Here is a 21,805-nt window from a genome sequence, read left to right as displayed (position 1 = left end):
TTTAAATATTCAATGCAATAGAATTAGAATGATAATCACATTAGTATAACACATTGTAGACAAACTGATAAAAACCGGAGACAGGAACTAGTTATTGTATGTCATACACAGCCCTGACAAGACTACCTAACATCTTATCAGTGATTATGATAGTAGAAGTTATATCAATATTTACTGACATCTTACTATGGGATAACCATTGTAAAGTACACTAATATTAGATTACACGTAAGCAGTCACTCAATTCATAAAAGTAGACAAAAATTATTGTTCTGAAATTATATAACTTAATAAATAAAATGGTTGTAAAATAACCAAATGATAATTTTTTTACATTTATAAATAACTTTCTTCGATTATGCGCTCCTTTTTTGTAGAGTGTGTGATATTTAGAAAGCCAATAGATCCCTTACCGCATTTTATTCCAGAATTTTCATGATATTTGTACATTTATGTAAATAAATTCAAATTTTCTCTCAGAAGGCAATTGTCTTGCTGATTATTTAGGCTATTATGACTCCCTAGTATCGCTTACCAAAGATCCCAAACTGTGATTATTTGAGTAAATATTACATTTCTCATCTAACCTACAATAAGCACTTTATGGATGAATATTCTATTTAAAGTTCAATTATGAACACAGAATTGTTATAAATAATTTTTTTAATCTATTATGTTATAAATTTAGCAATAAATGAATACTATGCGAAAGTAAAGTAGCTTCAATTATTTCAAGATTTCTGTACGATTTTCCTATTTTCTCCCATCAAGACAATCTTCCGGGGTAAATATCAATAGCCAGGGCAACAGAAGCTATTTATTTCCAGAAGCATGCCAACAACTAAACTTAACTTGCAACAAGTAAATTAGCACGTTTTGTTTTATTCACTTGTACACGAGCAATAAGTCTATGCTGATTGCATTGACATCAATACGAATGTTGTTTTCATTTCCTATTCAGATAATGAAAGATGCAGGAGAAATAACAACGTATATAAATATTAATTGTAGGCGAAACCAGAACTCCTGTTATCGCTTACGACCTCTTTAAATAAAGCTGAAAGCAAATAAATAAAGGGCGCTAGAACTTACATATATGTAGACATGAACGTATATTATGGTTCCGTAAACAAATCGAAATTTTTGAGGGCAAATTTCTAAATGATGTGAGAAATTATCTAGAGATAAAATTAAACCTAGTTAAGTTACTCGTGATTATCTTGACAAAAGTTTTTGTTAGGTACTACCTGTTTTGTTTTTATCATAATTTATTGTAGTTGGATGTTAATATTAAGTGGTATCTAAAGCCTGGGATTTAAGATAATTGTTCATGTTAAGTAAAGTAGTATGTAGTTTATGGTTAAATTTGAGTACAGATAAATTTCAATAAAATAGATACGTTTCTTGTCGTTATCGGATATTCAATTGGAAGTTAAACAGAAAGTTATATGTGCTAATTCTGCTTCTTAGAAATTGAATTTCTCGGAAGTAATTGATTGATAACTCTATGGAATTAAATTTTATTAAGGTCAAATCTTTAATATGGATGGAATTTTTAAAAAAACTTGCGTATATTCCAAGAATCAATGACATTTCGTTGCAAGTTGGTAATAGTTGCTATTTTTATTTTCGTTGTCCAGAAAATCATTAATTCTTTTGAAACTTGATAGATTGACTTCCTTATCACGGATATTTTTAGTCCGTTATATAAGAAAATGTTATCATGCACGAAATAGGAAAAACAAACATTCATAAATATAGGAGGTATTTGTCAGGGAAAATGAGATTTTCTAAGAAGATGGAGACAAGGTCGATAATTCTTTTCGTTTGATGAATCGAGGATTGATTCTAAATCAGCTGAAATTGGCTTACTAGATGAACCACATCTAGCTTTTCTTGGAATTAAGGCCTACTCTACTGAAATTTAAAAAGGGAGTTCATATTCGTGTGAATTCCAGATCTACTTCATCTCAAGTGCAATTTTTATATTATGGAAATTATAAATCTACAACAGCAGGACAAGCACGAAATTGAACATAAATAACCATGACGCAAAGAGGTCTCGTGGGATGGGGTCAAAAAGGTGAAACTCAACCAGTTCAATCACCCCATCCAGGGCGAAGACAACTCATCTGATCGTAGCCCACCTCATCTTTGTTTTTGATTGAGGATTGAGGCTCTGTATAGAAAAGATCGTCAGCCGAAATATTTTGAATAATTTGGATTGTTACCCCAAAAAGAGGGGTCCGTGGACTACATGAGTATCAATCGAGTAGTGGCCCGGTCTGTCATTAAGTCCATGTTGGCTTGACCTTCCCTCAACACTCAAGCAAAAATTCTTGCGCTAGTTCCACTACGCGGGGAATTATTAGTCCTGAATACGCAAATTTTTATTTTCCTGTGCACATACTAAGCTGAGAAATTGCTGTTCGATATCTTTTAAATCATCGTTGCCTTTCCTTTGCAATGTTGACAGAAATTCAGTTTCCTCTGGTTCGTGATTTTCGCTCTTCATCTCTTGTCCTCCAAATTCAGCCTGTTTTTTGCTTTCATCAATTCATCTAACTATTCTTCCTTTATTACTCCATTATTGAAATTCTCTTCGACAATGTTAATAGGTTGCGGTCCCGATGGCATTCCAAAACTCTTCCTAAACAAGTTTAAACACAGCATTTTCTTTGCCCTTGATCCCGTTTCCAACAAAACTTTGGCCAAGCCATCTTTCCGGATAAGTGGAAGTAAACTCGCATTAACCCCTTACACAAATAAGATAACGCTACACTGGCCGAAAACTACCACTACTCCTATCGCCTTCCTTCCCTGTTTCTGAGAAATGTTTAACAGGTGGTTAAAAAAACGGCCTACCTTTTATTTCGGCCACCTCATTGTGAAAGAGCAGCAAGGGCCTCAACCCGGTCGCTTGACTGTGACCAATCCGTAGAACTCACCGACTTTGGTGCGTAATCCCCGGATGAAGAAAAAAAATGTCCGTACAACCTGTACTGTTTTTTTTCGAAACCTTTCGATTCTATTGACAACTCTCTACTTCTCATCAACTTCGGTCATGTGAATTTTCATCAACTATCAAGGCTGGGAGTGCAAGTGAACGAGCAAATTGAGCCTTTTTTTATGGTTGCATTTTGTCTATAATTTTTTCCATCAGCGGGGGTACCTGAGGGTGTTGGATTCTGTTTCCATTTTTCATGAGCCATCCTTCTTTCTAATTAAACCTGCCCCCGTGTTTCATACGCTAATGATTATTTTGCGTTGTAGATCTGATGACTGATCAGAGTAGTCTTCAATTAAACTTTGACACATTATCCCTGGTGCATTCTGAACAAATTGCCGCTTGAAGTCAGAAAATGCTGCTCAATCTGTAATTTACTTAAATCCTCTCCTGTGACGCCTGTTTACTATCTTGATGTAGCAAGGTGATATTTGACAGCAAACTCTGATTTCATATTGCCCCCTTTTATCCTTCTATCAGTTCACGGGTATTTATTTCTCAGCCATCCTTTATATTCCCTTCGTCCGTAAATGAATCAATTCAAAGGGGGTTTATTCAATCCATTCCTACTTTAGTTATCCTGACACTTGGTCTTCCGTAATCTTCCATCTCTGCAACTCCAAAGGTCTTTGATTTCAAGTTTTGTGAGGGATTGATGGATAGTTCTGTAGACTCCCATCATCCATTATATGATGTACCACCGTAATGACGTGTGTCCTTTTTGTGAAATTCCACTCACAGAGCTTTTGTGCTTCTTCGACTACCCCGTGCCTAAAGTGGAGCTGGCCCATTAAAGGCCAATCACAGTTGGAAGAATATCTATTTTTTGCATGAAATTGTTTACTAGCAATGTGACAGATTTTTCGAAATTTGTCACAATTTTCTAATTTTGTGATTGAAGATGAATTTAGAGGAGGTATCGGGGGAGAAAGGAAGGTCACTTTCGTACATTGAGAAATCACAGAAGTCGCAGGTTTCCGCTTTCTGACTTTTGATACCAGCTCAATTTAAAAGTTTGACATTTAATGACATTGATATGATTTTAATGCTCCTTGGCCCAAATGCAGTTATTTAAAAAAACGATGCTGTTGCTCTGGATGACGATGGGCGATTGCCAAGTAGGTTTCGACTCAGCCTCTCGATCTCATTGCCTCGAGCTCGCGGTTGGGCATGGATGCTTCTGTTCGCCGTTGCGCTTTCCAACAATTGTAGGCTTCACACTTGCCCAGCATTAAGAGTGGTGAAAATGATACTGAAGTACAATCTCACTGAAAACCAAATAGAAAAGAAAACAATATTAAATAAATTTGACGTCCTATACTCCACAAAGGGGTGAATAGAAGGCATACAAAATGAATTGATTTTCGCTAGCTGAGGAAGCATTTATACTGTCTAGAACTTAAAAAGATGTACTCTCAGGTATTATTTATTATTTATATAAAGCTTAGACGGTGAGAGAGCCAAAGTAGTTGAGTCGTTAGATTCACGATTTCGGTACATGCCCCGGGTTCGAATCTCAGTCACGATTTCTGTGATTGCCTAAAGAGAATACGATGGTGCCTGACTAAAGGCCTGAGTGCTAAAACTATAATTCCTTGCTTTAAAAAAACATAAAATATAATAAAAATAATAAAAAATCTGAAAATCCTAAATAGTGTTAAATGAATGAATGAATAATATTTTTTTTATATTTTTTTTCTTTCTAGGTAAAAATATTGTTGAGTGTGGATCTAAGATGTTACATTAGGCAAATTTTGCTGTAAGTACAGATCTCGGATTATACATTTGAAATTTAAACACAAAAATTTAAGTACTAATAATACAGTACAATAAGCTGTTGTGAAATAATGCTAATTGTTTTAAGGTATTAATGAAAAAAGATATTTTATTTTCGATAACAATATTATAAATCCATCTTTATTTTATATTATTAGAGTTTATTGGTCATCATATCTTGTTTCTCCGACAAAATTAACACTCCTTCCCGATCTTCTCCCCACTTTTCAATGAGATTACTGTATCTCTAAATTTAAAATAAACTCTTACTCTAATTAAAATTTACTCTGACAAAATCTGTTGTGTCATGTTCATCAAAATTATTTTAATTTTATCAGATAAGATTCAATATGATATCGATGAATCAGATTGCATTCAAGATATTACTCATAATTCATTGCGGGGGTCTTAATAATAAAATGAAATGTCAACGCGATTAATCGATAATTTATTTCATGTGTACTTTCCACCAAAGCCCATGCTTTAGTCAGCTGATAAAAATATATTTCACAGTTGCAAAATTCACACAATTTTCAATAGGAAAAAAACAAGCACATTAATCTAATCAATTCTGACATATTTTCAATTATTGATTACGATTAGAAGAATTCAAATGAATTCACATATCGACTTCCTATAAATTTTTTTCCCGTCTCCTTCTTTTCCTCTATTGCTATTATTATGTATTTTCAAAAGTTTTTATATGTACATATGAGTATGAATTTTATTTGAACTTTTATCACTGATTGATTTTCTTATCTATCAATGGCTAGAGCTTGGTTTTTGAGATAGACTCTATGGTGCGAAAATTATAGTGATATTCGCGACTGGTGTGCTTGCAATAAAATTCTTTTCTCAGTTTTTATCAAATTTTTTGAAGTTATCAAAAATGATTATTGACAGGATTAGTAGTAATAACATAACTTTTTCCTACTGCTGTCCGTATTGTATTTTTGCGTACGTTTTTCAGTTGATGTCCGTCAATCAAATTATAAAGAGTTCTGTTTAATTTCTTTGCAAATAATTTGTTAAAAAAAATAATAGAAATATCGGTTGATTATTATCCGAGATTGAAAAAAAGTTGGGGAAATCCAGTGTAGATTGCGAGGAAGAAGAGATTTGGTGTACGATTGTTTGATATAATAACAATATCTTCTGCTTACGTCTGTACCGTTCAGTTGTTTTATTAACTTAATACCATAATACTAGAATTTGGTTTTCGATGTGATGATAAGAGATTTTTTTTTGTTAGCGTTTTAATAACTCTAGTACTATAGCAGTAATTATTGTCTTAGCAGCCAGTTGGTGAAGTCGTTAGGTGTGTAATTGGATGTTTTTCCGTGAAGTGGTTTTGGATTCTTCAGTGTGGATTACATAAATTAATTAGCTGCTGTTAAGTTTTGTGATTATGTTAACACTATGATATTTACGGTGTATTTGGAGGTGGTTTAAGTCAATAGTTCAGAACACGCAGGTTTGTTTACATTTTGCCAAACATTTACTAGACAAATTTAACGAGTTGTAGAGAGGATTTCCTTTATTAGCTAAAATTGTATCGATATGGAAGAGATATAAAGTATTTCGGGAGCCAGCTGCCCCTTCTTCAGCGTGCTCAATTCTCTGAAGGGGACAGTTGGTTTCCGAGATACTCTATTCTCTACAATATATTGAATTTGTTTGACTTCAGGCTAACAAACAATCTCCTAACTCGAAACTATTTTTTTAAGATTTATAATCAACCCCTAAAAAATAATCCTTCCTTCTTCTATGGTTTGGAATGAATCATGCCTAATATCCACTTTGTCTTTCCGGTATAAAAGCAATTCCTATAATTTCATATTCAATAAGAACAGAATTCATTGTAAAATGGTGTTGAGTTTATCAATGTTAATAGGGGGTTCCCCGAAAATCAAAGGTATCCACATAATTCCGAGTTCTTCCTGGAAATCTAACTCACTCAATTTATTTTAATACATATGCTCCAATAAAAATTAGTCACAGCACGGATTTTATCGGAAAATGGTATTATGACGAGGTTTTCAGGCCTTATCACCTAAGTAACTTACAATTCAGCGAAGGAAAGTGGAACGAGCACGTATGAATACCTTTTTGCTCATAGTTTATAAAGGCGCAGCTTTTCTTGTTTCTTAACTTTCTGCTTCATATAAAATTCATTTCTTGTTTAGAATGCACTACATTATTATGTTAAGGTTGAGATATATGAATAGGAATAGTTTCTCTTGTCTCATAACGTTATAACGGCCCAGAAATTCAATTTAGTTTGACAGGGCCTCCAGCTCATAAATAATATTCTTCATATCTATTCTTCCGAAAATTTGCTTGCGCTTTTGTTTGATTCAGGAATAATATACAAAACCGCTGAGTCACTATCATTTATAAATTTATCAAAAGAGCAACACAATTGTTTTTTTTTTAAATTTTCAATTCTTTTTTTTTAAATTTATAAACAATATCAATTGTTATCGTATCAGGTAATTTAAAAAAAAAACCGATAAATGAATTGTTGAACTTTAGTTCCTCAGAAGTAATAATGTTGATTAACAACTCAGTAAATTCATCATTTGGTTACTTCCATGAAAAAGAAAGAAAATTACATCTGCGCACGTTTACCTACTAGTAAATCTTTGTAATGTCGATATTCACTATTCTATTCCCATTTGTCGTAGAAACTAGAATTTTTTCTTGTCGGAAACGCACAGAATTCGCAAGCCTAATCTGCTGAATATACAATCTTGAATTTGAGAGGATATGAAACGAGGACATTTTATCTTTGCTATGATAACTGCATATTTATATTTTGGAATTTTTAAAGTACTTTGAAAATTTCAATTTGATTTTACATTTGTATTTTTTTCCTATTAGTCTAATAAAAGTAAACTTAGACATTTTTGTTTTTTTATAAAAAATATTTACTAAATTAAAAAAAAATATTTGGTCTGAATTCCCTTTTATTGAACTTCCAGGACAAAAGGCGATCTATTTTGTTAAATATTTACGGAAAAATGTCAATAATTTATATATAACAGCTCTCAGTACCTTTCCTCGTGGTGCCGTTTTTTAAAATATTTATTTATTCTGTTTTTATTTTATTTTTATAACAAACTTTGCTAAACCATGGACTATCAACCAAATTTATATTAAAATATTCATTTTGCGATGATTATAGTTCACAACCAATCCATTTTACCTTATATTTATTTTTCATGTTTCAAAAGCTATTCTCAGCCTAATCACTATTATTAAAATCATTCTGTGTTCCATTCAGATACCTTTGAGTTCGTTCTCTAATTTATTATACATCTATAATCTACATTCAGACAATCTTCAAAGTATTCACACAATCCATTTTGAAAACCTATAGAGACCACAGGAAACTCTAAAAATACCTAGAATGCCTTTATCCCGTTGAAATCATCATATTCCCATCTTCTATAATTTAACGCGATTGATATCCAACTTCTCAATTAAATGACGGCGATTTTCTACAATAGTTTGTTGATGATTTGATATGGCGTTTCATTTTTTTTTCCACCAATAATCCCCCTATGACGTAGATAGATCTGAGAATTTATTTCCTTAAAACATAAAATTTTAATATGGAAAGTAGTAAAAAAAGATTCGATTGAAATGGGTAACGCAGAAGAAATTTGCATTTATTTAGATTTACTGTAGTGGAGACAAAAAATAACACTATAGGATTGCCTTATAGCTATGAAATGATCGAAAACATAATTTCATGAGCAGATTCGATATTTTGAATATAGATTAAAATAGAATACGCATCTTTAGAGTTCCTCTTGGAGTTAGTAACCTTTTATTTTCCTCTGTATCCGGTCGGGACTTTTTAGAAAATTAGATTCGATCAGGTGAATCATTGATATGCATTTGATCATGTTTTCATCTATTGATTGGTTGATCATCCACAGATATCTCGAACTCATCTACAGACGAGAATTTGTTAATAAAAACGCGTTATCTTTTCATAACTTCAATTCGATTGACTGTTTTATTCTAATTTTCGTTTGAATTGACAGAATCGAAATGATGGTTTCATTTGATTACGATGATGACAATTTTTTCCAATGGAATTCTTGTCAAGTGATATTTCCTTGCGGCGTTTCGCTAAAAACTTAGCTGTAGTAGATCGTTTTAGTCAAAGCAAACCTGAATAGAACTAATCTCATTTTTCCAGTTTAAAGTAGGGAAAAAATTTGATTTGAATAGGTTTGATATTAGTTTTGTTGATTAAGCGTTCAATAACCTCCTTTTTCGCGGAAAAGACTTTTTTTTATCCGACTAGTTTTTAATATCAAAAGCAAATAACGTAGATTGTTGGGAGAAAGAGGTTTTAAGTTATGGCTTGTTGGGAATTTTTTTTACGGACTTCTTAATGAATAATTTATTGTGACTTATACGGCTATTATTTCTGCGTGTTCCTCGATATGCGCTAGTAGATAATCGCATGGTTGACAGTAAGTGATTGGAGTGTGGTATGTAATAAGTTGTATCATAAGATAATTTTATGGAATTTGCTCATGCTCATTTCTAAAGAAAACAAGTATTCATAGAATTTTTGTGCATTGAAAAATTCCTATGTAAACAACATTACGTAACTATAGTTCTACAGAAGAATGCAAACCATCATCATCCAAAGATTTTTATTTTGACAAAAATCCTTTAAGCAGAAACCGTTAAATCATTTTTGATGTTTACGGGTTTTGATACTTAAATAATCTTTATTTGTTCGTAATTGATTTCACGCTAATTCTCTGGGTGTTATTTATACGTTTTCTGTACCGCACTCCTAGAGGTTTTTTACTTGCATTTTTGCATATTTCACTGGCTCTGTGACCGTTCGAAAACAGGTTTTACTACCTTCCTTCTGATCTAAAATTTCTCATAAAAGTAAGCACACAAGAGTACTTGGATCAGGTTAGAAACTGTTAACTGGCATCAAAGTGTCCCAATAATAACCAACCAAGTATCGAAAATCTTAAAAGCTACTTAGATTTTATTGTCTTCAATTTGATGATTTTCAACAAATACTTGAATTCTTTGTAATAAAATGGTTTAATGTGCAATTTTCACCAATAAAACACTTCTCATTGTCTAACCCAATAATATAACCCTTTATTTTGGACAGAGTATTTTTTTAAAATTTTGACACAAACGTCAACGTCAAACTTCGAGTTCGTACCAGTTTCTCCTAATTGTTAGTCTGTGCTTTTAAAGCATATCGATGAAACATAATGTCCTATTTTCAATTAAAAAAAATTAGAAAATGAAACTATCCTATTGTATTATAACTATTTTCTTTAAAAAAAGTGAACTGTATTTCCAGCCCTCGTATTATTGTTGAACTAATACGTTATCCCTTTTTGACAATCGCAAACATTCATGACCAGAGCCAAGATTGCAATACTAGGGTCGAAAATCAAATGGATGTGTGGCTAATCAAACTTGATTGAATTTGTTGTATTTACAGCCGCTCTAAATCGTGAGAAGTTCTATCTGTCACTATGTTAGAGCCTTATTTGAATTATCTAAATAGTGGACTTAAATTTAAAATTAATTTCCATATTTATCGCGGTTTGAGTCGATGTCAAATTTGCAAAAAAAACTTATTTTCAATAAAATTATTTGCAAATTTCTGAACGGCTGTCGCAACGTTCAATAATAACTGATGGCAGAGATATTTTTATCGTAACCGGACTTCGGATACCAGTCTAGATTTGAGTAAGAGTAATTATCCCGGTGGAGTGTAATGTTGACTATATTGTCCTTTAGAGCCGATTGCGGTGTTTCACTGTTAACATTATGGGCCGATGTCACCTCTTTTCAGTGAGGGTATTATCTCATTTTAGGGATATGGATCATTTATTTAGACTTTTCTTCACCTAAATATTTCGATATGGTATTAAAAGTGAATCCAGCTTATTACATCTTTGGGTAATTTGATATCACACAGGTCTGGCAAATATTTTTTTTCTCTATTTTGACTTTCAACGAGACTGCTATAGTTTCATTATGATAACAGAAGCTGCGAGACAACACAAAGACGGACACAAACATCCATGACGAACCGGGAATAGCACTTGGGATAAGGAGATCTCTTATCATCACGGTTTCTCGACTGCTTCCATATTTACAATTATTGTAAAAAAACTAATAAATCGAACTCCATATTGATGGCTTCCACTAGTAGTAAATTCCCTAAGCTCCATTTCCAATTCCTTGATTGCTTCCTCTTTGGTGATTTGATTTTATTTGAGGACCACTCTCATTCTGGAGTCATCGGTCGGTAGAGGGCCTTCAAGGTTGTCTGGTAGAATGCAAATGCTGCCAAGTTAAAGGTGGTTGTTTGACAGGAGGATGCGGCCAATAATATGAGGTTTTTCAAGGATCCAAAATAATGGATGGAAACTGAAAAGACAAGCGATTTGAATTTTCAAAAAAAAAAGAATGAAAATATATGCTGAGTACTTTGATATTTTCAAAATATTCTGAAAATTTCTTTTTTATATCCAGAAGATTGCTTTTTATTGTCATTATAATAAAATAAATGCGAATTTAGTACACGAGAATCTATAATTCACTTCTTGATGGTCGGAAACAAAACCTAATTTATTCTAAAATTAATTGTTCATTTTTGGGATATGATTCGCACTCTTACCGTGTTGTTGTGATTATATTAAGGAGCGTTTTCCGCCTGTTGCATCTTTCGGTACCGCTGCTCCCAGGGCAGAGGTGACGCAGCGTCTGATGAGTTGCCTCTACCCTGGACGAAACCCTCAGTCTATGCCGCCAAAAAGTTACTAAGGATAGAATTCAGTGAATGACTTACTAATATTCCGTTTTGTTCGATGAATGTTTGCCATTTTTCGGTAATCTTCATAATATCCCATTCGTAAGAGGACCTGTCCTTATTAGCGAAAAACTGATGGTCGTTCTGATTTGCTGCCCGATTGAATTCACTCCATTCCTGAAGTTTTAAAGAGAGTGAACCAAGTGAATGGCTGACAGCGCGAAGTCAGGCGAGTTCGTTGTGTGACATTGTCGTAGTGGGGCACGGCTTCCGAATTTAGGATAAGGGATACTTTTAAATTGTTCAGTTGCCTACAACACTCTTCTAAATTGGTCGTTCGGTTTTTTTGGTAATATCTCAAAAAGCAAGCACTTCCAATCCCACCACACTAAGAGTATAACCCTCCTCGGATGAAGCTCTGTTTTTGATGTCGTATGAGGCGAATTTTTATATCGGGACCATATTCTAGCAAACGATCCGCTTTTATATCAAAATTCCCTGCACAGAATTTCATGAATCGATTTTGGAGTTAACATTTTTTGAAGCATTGTCACCATGGTCTTCACACAATTTTCTATGGGCGTAACTCGCGTTCTTCTTTTTCATCATCATCATCAACGGCGCAACAACCGGTATCCGGTCTAGGCCTGCCTTAATAAGGAACTCCAGACATCCCGGTTTTGCGCCGAGGTCCACCAATTCGATATCCCTAAAAGCTGTCTGGCGTCCTGGCCCACGCCATCGCTCCATCTTAGGCAGGGTCTGCCTCGTCTTCTTTTCCTACCATAGATATTGCCCTTATAGACTTTCCGGGTGGGATCATCTTCATCCATACGGATTAAGTGACCCGCCCACCGTAACCTATTGAGCCGGATTTTATCCACAACCGGACGGTCATGGTATCGCTCATAGATTTCGTCATTGTGTAGGCTACGGAATCGTCCATCCTCATGTAGGGGGCCAAAAATTCTTCGGAGGATTCTTCTCTCGAACGCGGCCAAGAGTTCGCAATTTTTCTTGCTAAGAACCCAAGTTTCCGAGGAATACATGAGGACTGGCAAGATCATAGTCTTGTACAGTAAGAGCTTTGACCCTATGGTGAGACGTTTCGAGCGGAACAGTCTTTGTAAGCTGAAGTAGGCTCTGTTGGCTGACAACAACCGTGCGCGGATTTCATCATCGTAGTTGTTATCGGTTGTGATTTTCGACCCTAGATAGGAGAAATTGTCAACGGTCTCAAAGTTGTATTCCCCTATCCTTATTCTTGTTCGTGCTTGTGTTTGACCAGTGCGGTTTGATGTTGTTGGTTGATTCGTCTTCGGTGCTGACGTTGCCACCATGTATTTTGTCTTGCCTTCATTGATGTGCAGCCCAAGATCTCGCGCCGCCTGCTCGATCTGGATGAAGGCAGTTTGAACGTCTCGGGTGGTTCTTCCCATGATGTCGATATCGTCAGCATAGGCCAGTAGTTGGGTGGACTTGAAGAGGATCGTACCTCTTGCATTCACCTCAGCATCACGGATCACCTTCTCGAGGGCCAGGTTAAAGAGGACGCATGATAGCGCATCCCCTTGTCGTAGACCGTTGTTGATGTCAAATGGTCTTGAGAGTGATCCTGCTGCTTTTATCTGGCCTCGCACATTGGTCAGGGTCAGCCTAGTCAGTCTTATTAATTTCGTCGGGATACCGAATTCCCTCATGGCCGTGTACAGTTTTACCCTGGCTATGCTATCATAGGCGGCTTTAAAGTCGATGAACAGATGGTGCAACTGTTGTCCATATTCCAACAGTTTTTCCATCGCCTGCCGCAGAGAGAAAATCTGATCTGTTGCTGATTTGCCTGGAGTGAAGCCTCTTTGGTATGGGCCAATGATGTTCTGGGCGTATGGGGCTATCCGGCCTAGCAAGATAGTGGAGAATATCTTATAGATGGTACTCAGCAACGTGATACCTCTATAATTGCTGCACTGTGTGATATCTCCCTTTTTATGTATGAGACAGATTATGCCTCGCTGCCAATCGTCAGGCATTGATTCGCTGTCCCATACCTTGAGCACAAGTTGATGAACCACTTGGTGTAACTGGTCGCCTCCATATTTAACCAATTCGGCTGTAATTCCATCGGCTCCTGGCGACTTATGATTTTTTAGCCGATGAATTGCACGGACTGTTTCTCCTAAACTTGGTGGTGGCAGTATTTGTCCGTCGTCTTCAGTTGGCGGGACCTCCAACTCGCCGATGTTCTGGTTGTTCAGTAGCTCATCAAAGTACTCAACCCATCGCTCTAATATGCCCGTTCTATCGGAAATCAGATTTCCCTCTTTGTCTCGGCAGGATGAGCATCGAGGTGTATAAGGCTTCATCCTGCTGACTTGTTGGTAAAACTTCCGCGCCTGGTGCGGTTGCTCCCTGTACTTTTCTAGTTCACAGACTTGTTGGTTCTCCCAGGCCTCCTTTTTCCGTCTGTGAAGTCGCTTCTCCGCTCGACGGAGTTCGTGATAAGTCTCTGCGCGTGCCCGCGTTCTTTGAGAATGCAACATTACTCGGTATGCGGCATTCTTACGTTCCGTTGCTAGCTTACATTCATCGTCAAACCAGCCGTTCCGACTCCTTTTGCGGCTGGGGCCAAGTATATTTGTGGCCGTATCCATGATAACATTCTTCAGGTGGTTGTGAAGATCATTAGTTGATGCTTCATCTCCAGGTCCTCTATTTACTGCGGTTATTGCGGCATCCATTTCCCTCTTATAGGTGTCGCGGAGGGTTGTGTTGTGGATGGCTTCAGTGTTCACTCTCACCTGATTGTCAGAGGGGATTCTAGGTGGTATTGTTATTCGAGCTCGGAGCACCATGCCAACGAGATAGTGATCCGAGTCTATATTGGCCCCCCTATATGTTCTGACATTCATCAAGGCTGAGAGGTGGCGGCGTTCGATCAACACGTGGTCAATTTGGTTGAAAGTGGTCCCGTCTGGAGAGGCCCACGTATGTTTGTGGACCGCTTTCCGCGCAAACCAGGTACTTCCAACAACCATTTCGTGTGATCCTGCTAATTGAATAGTCCGCAGTCCGTTATCATTTGTTTTTTCGTGTAAGCTATGGGAGCCAACGTATCGCCTGAATACGGGCTCCTTCCCTACTTGGCTGTTAAAATCCCCAAGTATGATTTTGATATCATATCTGGGACAGGCTTCGAGGGTTCTTTCTACTGCCTCGTAGAAGGTATCCTTCTCCGACTCTGCAGTCTCCTCTGTAGGGGCGTGAACGTTTATGAGGCTTATATTTCTAAACTTGCCTCGCAAGCGCAGAGTGCATAGCCGTTCGCTTATACTTTCAAAGCCGATAACAGCAGGTTTCATTTTTTGGCTGACTAAGAAACCTACTCCGAGCACATGGTTTACTGGATGGCCGCTATAATATATGGTGTAGTGGCTCTTCTCCAGGAAACCGGTCCCTGTCCATCGCATCTCTTGCAACGCTGTTACATCAGCCCTATATTGGGACAGGGTATCGGCTAGCTGCTTATCAGCTTCATCTCTGTACAGGGAGCGCACGTTCCATGAGAAAATGCGCTTCTTTTTACAGGACTAAAAGAGGCAAGAATATGGCGAAAATGTACAGTTTAGTTTTCTACTTTCAACTTGTTCTAAAATCGCGAAAATTCAACTAACTTGCTCAACTTGTAAAGGATGAAGCTTAGGTTGTCAACTGCCAAACGACCTATGGCAAATGGATACACGTGGCATCCCAGTGGCGCCAAAACTGTACCAACATCATCACTTGCAAAGAAAACGTAATGACTTTTTATTCAACCCTATATTTTGCCTCAACACTGATGCAGTGGAATAGTAGTCACCGATAATTTCTTCCTTATCACATATAAGAAAATATACATTTTCCTCGTACAACAATCTCCTATGCTGAAATTCACGTACGTTTGCATAGAGCTAAAAAAAACATTCCAAAAATTAGTTTAATTTCTTCTTATTTCTTATCAAAATATCCGGTATAAAGCGCAGTCCCAAAATAATAGTGCAATATTTGATAATTTCGCTAACCAAATTTATTGCCACCGCGAACACATCCAGATCCATTCACACATAACTGGAAGTCATATAATGCCGTAAAAGATCGTCATAGATTGTCTGACTAATTGTTAGATGGGTGATAAATTTAATTAATAAAATTTATTACTAACTCTTACATAGAATAAGTATAGAGTACACAAAGGAGAAAAAAAACGCTTTCCACAAAATAAATGCAAAAAGCAAGTCAAGTGTACCGAAATTATTAAAGGAAATAAAAATGTATAAATGTTGCTGGTTTACTGAATATCTTTATTTCATTAAATCACTACATATATGTTATTGCGTGTGTTGTTACGCGATTCATTCCAGTTATTTATTTCCGGGTTTTAATGTCTAGATAGAGAATGAACAGCTCGAATGGCATTGGGGCGGAAGACCTGGCTGATCTTGAAATCCATGCAAAGATCTTCTCTTGTTGAATAGTCGAAAGAACAACAAGAAATTAACAATTTAGAGGAAATGAATGGAATATATCTGTCTTTAGAATGTTCTGGATTTAAGTGTGAGATAAAGTGGCATTTTTAAACTAGTTTTGAGGCGAATCTAGAATGCATTTTGAACAAGAAAAACTAAAAAGTGAATGTATCTTGTTCCTTCCAACTCCTTCCGCATATGCACGAATGCAATATTTAAAACAATAATTTTTCCACGTCTAGTTGCTTGATGCTACCTTGTTGCTCTTTTCAATCATATTATAATTACACTGTATTTAACAACCTGTATAATTTCACGAATTACATGTATTTATTATATATTTTTTGATTGTTGTTTTCCTGATATTCTCTCAACTCCGCGGCAGAAGTGTTTGTTTCACTTCAAGTCGCTCGCTTCCGCACGCAACTTGTCTATCAAGAATATCTTCTAGTGGGTGCAAGTAGGCGAAACTGGTTCTTCTGTTAGTCTTAATCTATTGTTGCTGTTATTGCGCGAATAATACTAAAAATATTTTAGAACAGGAAATTCGGAATTGTGATTATTTCGAGAACCAGGTAGAGGAAAAGTTGCTTAATTTATGGAAGCATTTACTGAATTGTAGCTTAATTATAGAGGCAGTAAGGCAAGGTCGACTGTTGAGGAGCAGTGAACCTTAAAGTTCTAGTTGATGTGAAGTTGTTGCGTATATTTTCTTAATTGATGTGAAAATGCGTAGGATAATTATCGTTAAAACTTCTAAGTACAACTCTCGGTTTACCTTGCTTTTATCAATAAACGAATTAAGTTCAAAAGAAAACGTTCATGGTTCCTTGACATATTAATTTACTACAAGGTTGTGTCGCCGCCAGGAAGCTTCAAACTTCGATCTTTGTTTCAAACTTTCCAGATAAATTTGGAATATCTAAAGCGGAAACGCTTAATGGGCAACAAAAAAAGTCAATGAGTCCAAATAAATTGATCCCAGGAAATCAAATCAATTGTGATTATAAAAAAATCTACGTTTGACAATATCCCTTATCGTTTTGCGCTTTACCTGTGCTGATATGATCATTGGATCAACTTGTGTCGGCTGAAAGTAATTATCTAACGTCAAACGTCCGTCCATCAGTGCAAACTCGCAGACAGTATGAATGGCAGTCGCACGACGTAGCATCTCTCCAAAGAGGAAGTAACTTACGAAAACTATGACTAGAAGATACATACATCTCTAATGGAAATTTCTACAAACTAAAAAAGAGAAATAATGGTGTTAGCTGCGGAAACTTTTTATATTTGAGTTGCATATTTGGAAAGACTACAATATTGATCGACACATTAACGTTGAAGTGAAGCCCATCTCCTCTTGCTTCATGCTACCTTTCGAATAGATACATACGTACATAGTTTTAAGATGAAACTTTTGAAACTCGATATTTATTGATTTTCGATCACGTCAAGTTTGATGTTTTATCGGATACGGAGGCATATTATGAAAGCATTCAGTATTTCGAAACAGAATTGACACTAATGTCTTATGTAATGCATCTCATCTCGATTCCTGGGACACTTAATTAATATCTAGTATTCTAATTGACATGGAATATATATTTGCATCATTGTCATGCTAATAGTCGCTCAAGAATATGAACAAAAGCTAAACGTAATCGATAAGTTTCTAGTCAAAATAATAAGATAAAATATAATATTTTAATATTGAAATATGAAGACATAAATCTTAAACATCTAAATTGAAAGATACCATCCTGTTAAACATGCTGTAATGCTATAATAAATTTTCGATAAAATATGGTCCATGACTAGTCAGTGCTGATTCAAATTCATTTTGTGAGAATGTTCTTCGTTCTTTTTCTACTGGTCAGTGGCATTTGGTAATTTTTCATTTTTGATTTTGTGATTTCTCTTTTGATATATGAATGATGAATTTGTTTTGGATGTGTCGCAAATGAAATCACACATCACAATCAAATCACAATCTTCTGTTATAATTGCGTTAATTTGTGGATTTGAGGATGACGTTGTGAAGCAAAGAACTAAAAGAAAATGCAGGGTCAGTGGAATTCAAGGATAAATTTGAGTACATTTTTTCCACATATATTTTATTTTGATGATAATTTTTATTCAAAACGGAGTACCGTAAAGATGATTGTCAAATTTTGACTTTCTCATTTCTTTTTGAAATTCATTAGAAAATCACGAGGAAGTTGACGCAGATTAGATGAATTGAATGGGGTTTTCCTATGTGACGGCTTCCAGGAATCGATTTTTTGTTTTCTGCTTAAACTATCACCTTAAAAAATTTATGTAAGAGGATCATCTAATTCTAACCAATATAATGAAAAACAGCGGCAACAACGGCAATCTGCTCCCTTTTTGCCTTTGGAGACGTCTTTAGATTCACGAAAATTCGAAGCGAATTTGAATGATGTTTTCTGAAAAGTAAATATGCTTTTGGACTATTTTCTTCCACTTTTTTTAAAGTTTTATGGCGAGCCCCTGAAACTGAAGGACATAAGCTTGATTAAGTCTTCATTTTTATAATTACTTAAAAGTACCCCTTGCATTATCTTATATTTAGCAATGCATGTGCAATGCGAAATTTTTGCAATTTAAACAATCTGTTTATTGACTCCACTAGAGATTGTCAAATGAGTTTCGTCCGACATCAAAATGTTTAAAAAATGTAAGCCGATGACGGCTTTACGGTTTTTTACCAGGGCGGAGGCAAATCGTCAAACGCTGCCTCACCTCTGCCCTGGGAGCAGTGCAACCGAAACGGCTCCCAGGTGTTAGTACTCCTTTATATAATTCGCAGAATACAACATGACTACGAATTATATTGAGCGCAAATCCGCCAATTCTATTGACCAAAGCTTGGCCAGAGCTGAAAATATAGGAAATATAGGGACTTAGGACCCCACAATTCTCAAAACAATATCAAAATGTTGTCCTAAAAATCAGGCTCGACTATTCCCATGTTGCAAGCGATGCAACTTGTCCATTTGCAATCTTTGGATGAGTTGCATTTTGTGTGGGAAGAGATCTTCTTATTCCCCCTTAGAGGTGTTGCACTCACGTTTAACTCCTGAGATCGGTGGCGATACGACCCTTTTCGCTTCTTGGTAACACTCCTACCGCTTCAACAACTTCATAGGATCATCGCGAATGCAGTCGAATAGGATACTGAGGAGTGGGTCTAGACGCACACTCAAAAAATTGTTTACCAAATTACTAATGACGGACTTTAGAGGTCTAGAGGATTCAAATTTGGGGCGTTGGGATGCCAGAATACAAACAAACCATATCGTTTGCCAATCGATTTCACACGAACGGAGGGCGTATTGTCCTGTCTGAAATTAAAGCCTTGCAAACGACAGATTCCATTTTCAGAACACATAAATAACTTCTTTTATGCCATTTTCCCTTTGCCAAAGATAGAAATGACTTTGCAGATATAATCTTCACTGCACACAACACCTAGTACGTGATCTTCCTTCAGAAATTTCGTTCTTACAACAATGGGTATGTCTTCAGGATCTTAAGTGTGTAACAGTCATTTCAAGTCAAGAATAAAAACCTGAGTTGCTCTATGACATTGTTTCTTGAGAAACAGAAAAACAGGTCGTGATGTTCAACGCGATTCGTCTCTTGATTTTCACTTCACTTCAATTGTATAAGGCTTGTAGCGAATATCATCTTTGATAACTTGACGCATAGTTTTGTCGTTCATGTAAGCAATCGACGCCCTAGATCCTCAAACATCACCTGCTAAGCCCACTGAAAATCCGCTCTGTCGTATGAGATTTCCTCTTGGGTGTTCAAAGAAATGGCAGTCGGTCGGGTAAATATGGTGGATGAGGCAAAGTTTCATACCCTAATTTCTATAATTTTTGGGCCGTTACTCTCGATATTCATGTGAAGTCGTGCTTTGTTATGAAGTAGTATGACTCCATCTCTGCTGACCAATCTAGTCCTTTGAATACTCACATTCCCACAGTAATTCTGCGCACTAATGGTTTCATTAAGTTGCAAGAAAAAACTGGTGTGTAATTGCAACTGCACCCTGCCACCCTCTTCAGATCAAGGCTCAGTTTTGAAATATGTTTTAGAATCTTGCAGGATCTAGCCATTGTCTTGATCTGAGATGATTGTTCTACAGTACCCGCTTTTCATTTTATGCTACTATTCCTCACTGTTTGGGAGAGCGGAACCCCCTTATCATAACTGTTGGATAGTGTGAATAGTGTACACCCAATTTGTCTTCAATGCAGATTCTACCAGGAATTTACCGTTGTCAATCGATGGTCTTCACGGTTGGTGGTTCTTCACGTGATTTACTGCCTTGGAAATTTTTCTGGTTGGCTCCGTTGCATTGTGACTAAGTTTAAATTCATAAAGGAAAAGTAGGCGTTTTTGACTCGTTTTTTTTTTTCAGTTTAAAACTCAAATGAAACCTGATCTATCGTCGATCTCGCGGGGATATTTTCCATAATCGCGGCTGTTCCGTTACACCCCAAACTTGATGGGGACGAGTTCGAAGTTATAGTAGTTCAGGACATACATACGCTGAAAGCTAGAATTTCGAATTGAATTTTTTTTTGACGCCGCAATAATACAACACTTTTGGTAAAAATTCATTACACAGAGTCCACATTATTGAGATATTTTTCCCAAAGGTGTACCTTTTTTCGTGCCATTGCAGCTTTTCATTAAGACTCAATCTTCCACCCATAGCCATGAAGTATATCCTTCCTTTTTAGTCTCAGAAGGTGACAATCCTTTAATACATTACTCCTTAAGCTGATAGAGTGACTAATAAAACAAGTTTCAGGAAAAATTATACTTTGCTAATCAGTATAGTCTCCTTCAAAAGTGATACCTCTATTTCGACGCTTCTCGAACATTTTGGGGTTTTTTTTGCAGCTTTGCCCTCAAAATATCCTTAATTTCACACCTTTTTCGTTAGAGCTTTTTTTAGATCCCCAAATAGATTGAAGTACTGGGAGCCAGTTCCGGAGAATTCGGTCGATGTTATATCGGCTCAAAGTGCGCTTGATGGCATTGGAACAGTTCATAATTAATGCTGTTTTCAGTCGATTGTGTGCAAACATGGTACCAATCTGGTACCAAACCTAGGATTTTGGAACCATTTACGTAAAACAAAATCTTATTAAAATCGGTTTCGTCTGTCTATCACAAAATTTATTTTAATGTTTTCTAAAACAACTGGAGCAGAGTCCAAATCACAGCTGTCATGTAAAGCCATTGTTTTCATGGGATGCTTCTTTTTTCCATTAAAATACAATACAAGGAATTCACACTTTTCTGTTATTTTTAAAATTACAAAAATTGCATCCCGAAAAACACTCTTTGTGAACTAAACGTCAAATTGTCATGGAATTTTGACATGTATCGTTTGACGTTTTTATTACTTAGAGGTAGTAACGTCGTCTATATGTCATCCCAGAAACTGATTGATCATATAATGAATTTGGTTCAGTTCAAGAAAATGTTTCAGGACTTGTCAATTCAGATAATACAGTAATATTTCTGCTGAACAACGTTGTTTTCGGGGAAGCTTCAGTCAGCTTTTTGTTGCTAAGTCATTGACAAACACATTCTAAAATAGAACGGAAATCAGCGACTCAATGCACGACCATTCTATTGTCTCAAGGT

General features: G+C 36.0%; 1 protein-coding gene across 3 annotated transcripts in view; it reads left to right on the top strand.

Annotated features, from left to right (window-relative positions):
* The window catches only part of LOC119647972 (ets DNA-binding protein pokkuri), a 136,718-nt gene that overhangs the window by 99,543 nt on the left and 15,370 nt on the right, over positions 1–21,805 (top strand). The window contains exons 1-2 of one of the 3 annotated variants that reach the window (XM_038049365.1): positions 5,786–5,907; positions 6,082–6,257. The exons of 1 other annotated variant lie outside the window; for it this stretch is intronic. The gene's annotated coding sequence lies outside the window, so the exon portion shown is untranslated. Of the gene's footprint in view, positions 1–5,785; positions 5,908–5,937; positions 6,258–21,805 lie in introns of those variants that run through there. One more of the 3 variants, XM_038049356.1, reaches the window with a different exon arrangement.

Source organism: Hermetia illucens, chromosome 1, assembly GCF_905115235.1.
Source record: "Hermetia illucens chromosome 1, iHerIll2.2.curated.20191125, whole genome shotgun sequence".
NCBI lineage: Eukaryota > Metazoa > Arthropoda > Insecta > Diptera > Stratiomyidae > Hermetia > Hermetia illucens.
Note: the sequence above shows the minus strand (reverse complement) of the source record. Positions and strands in the feature narration are given on the sequence as shown.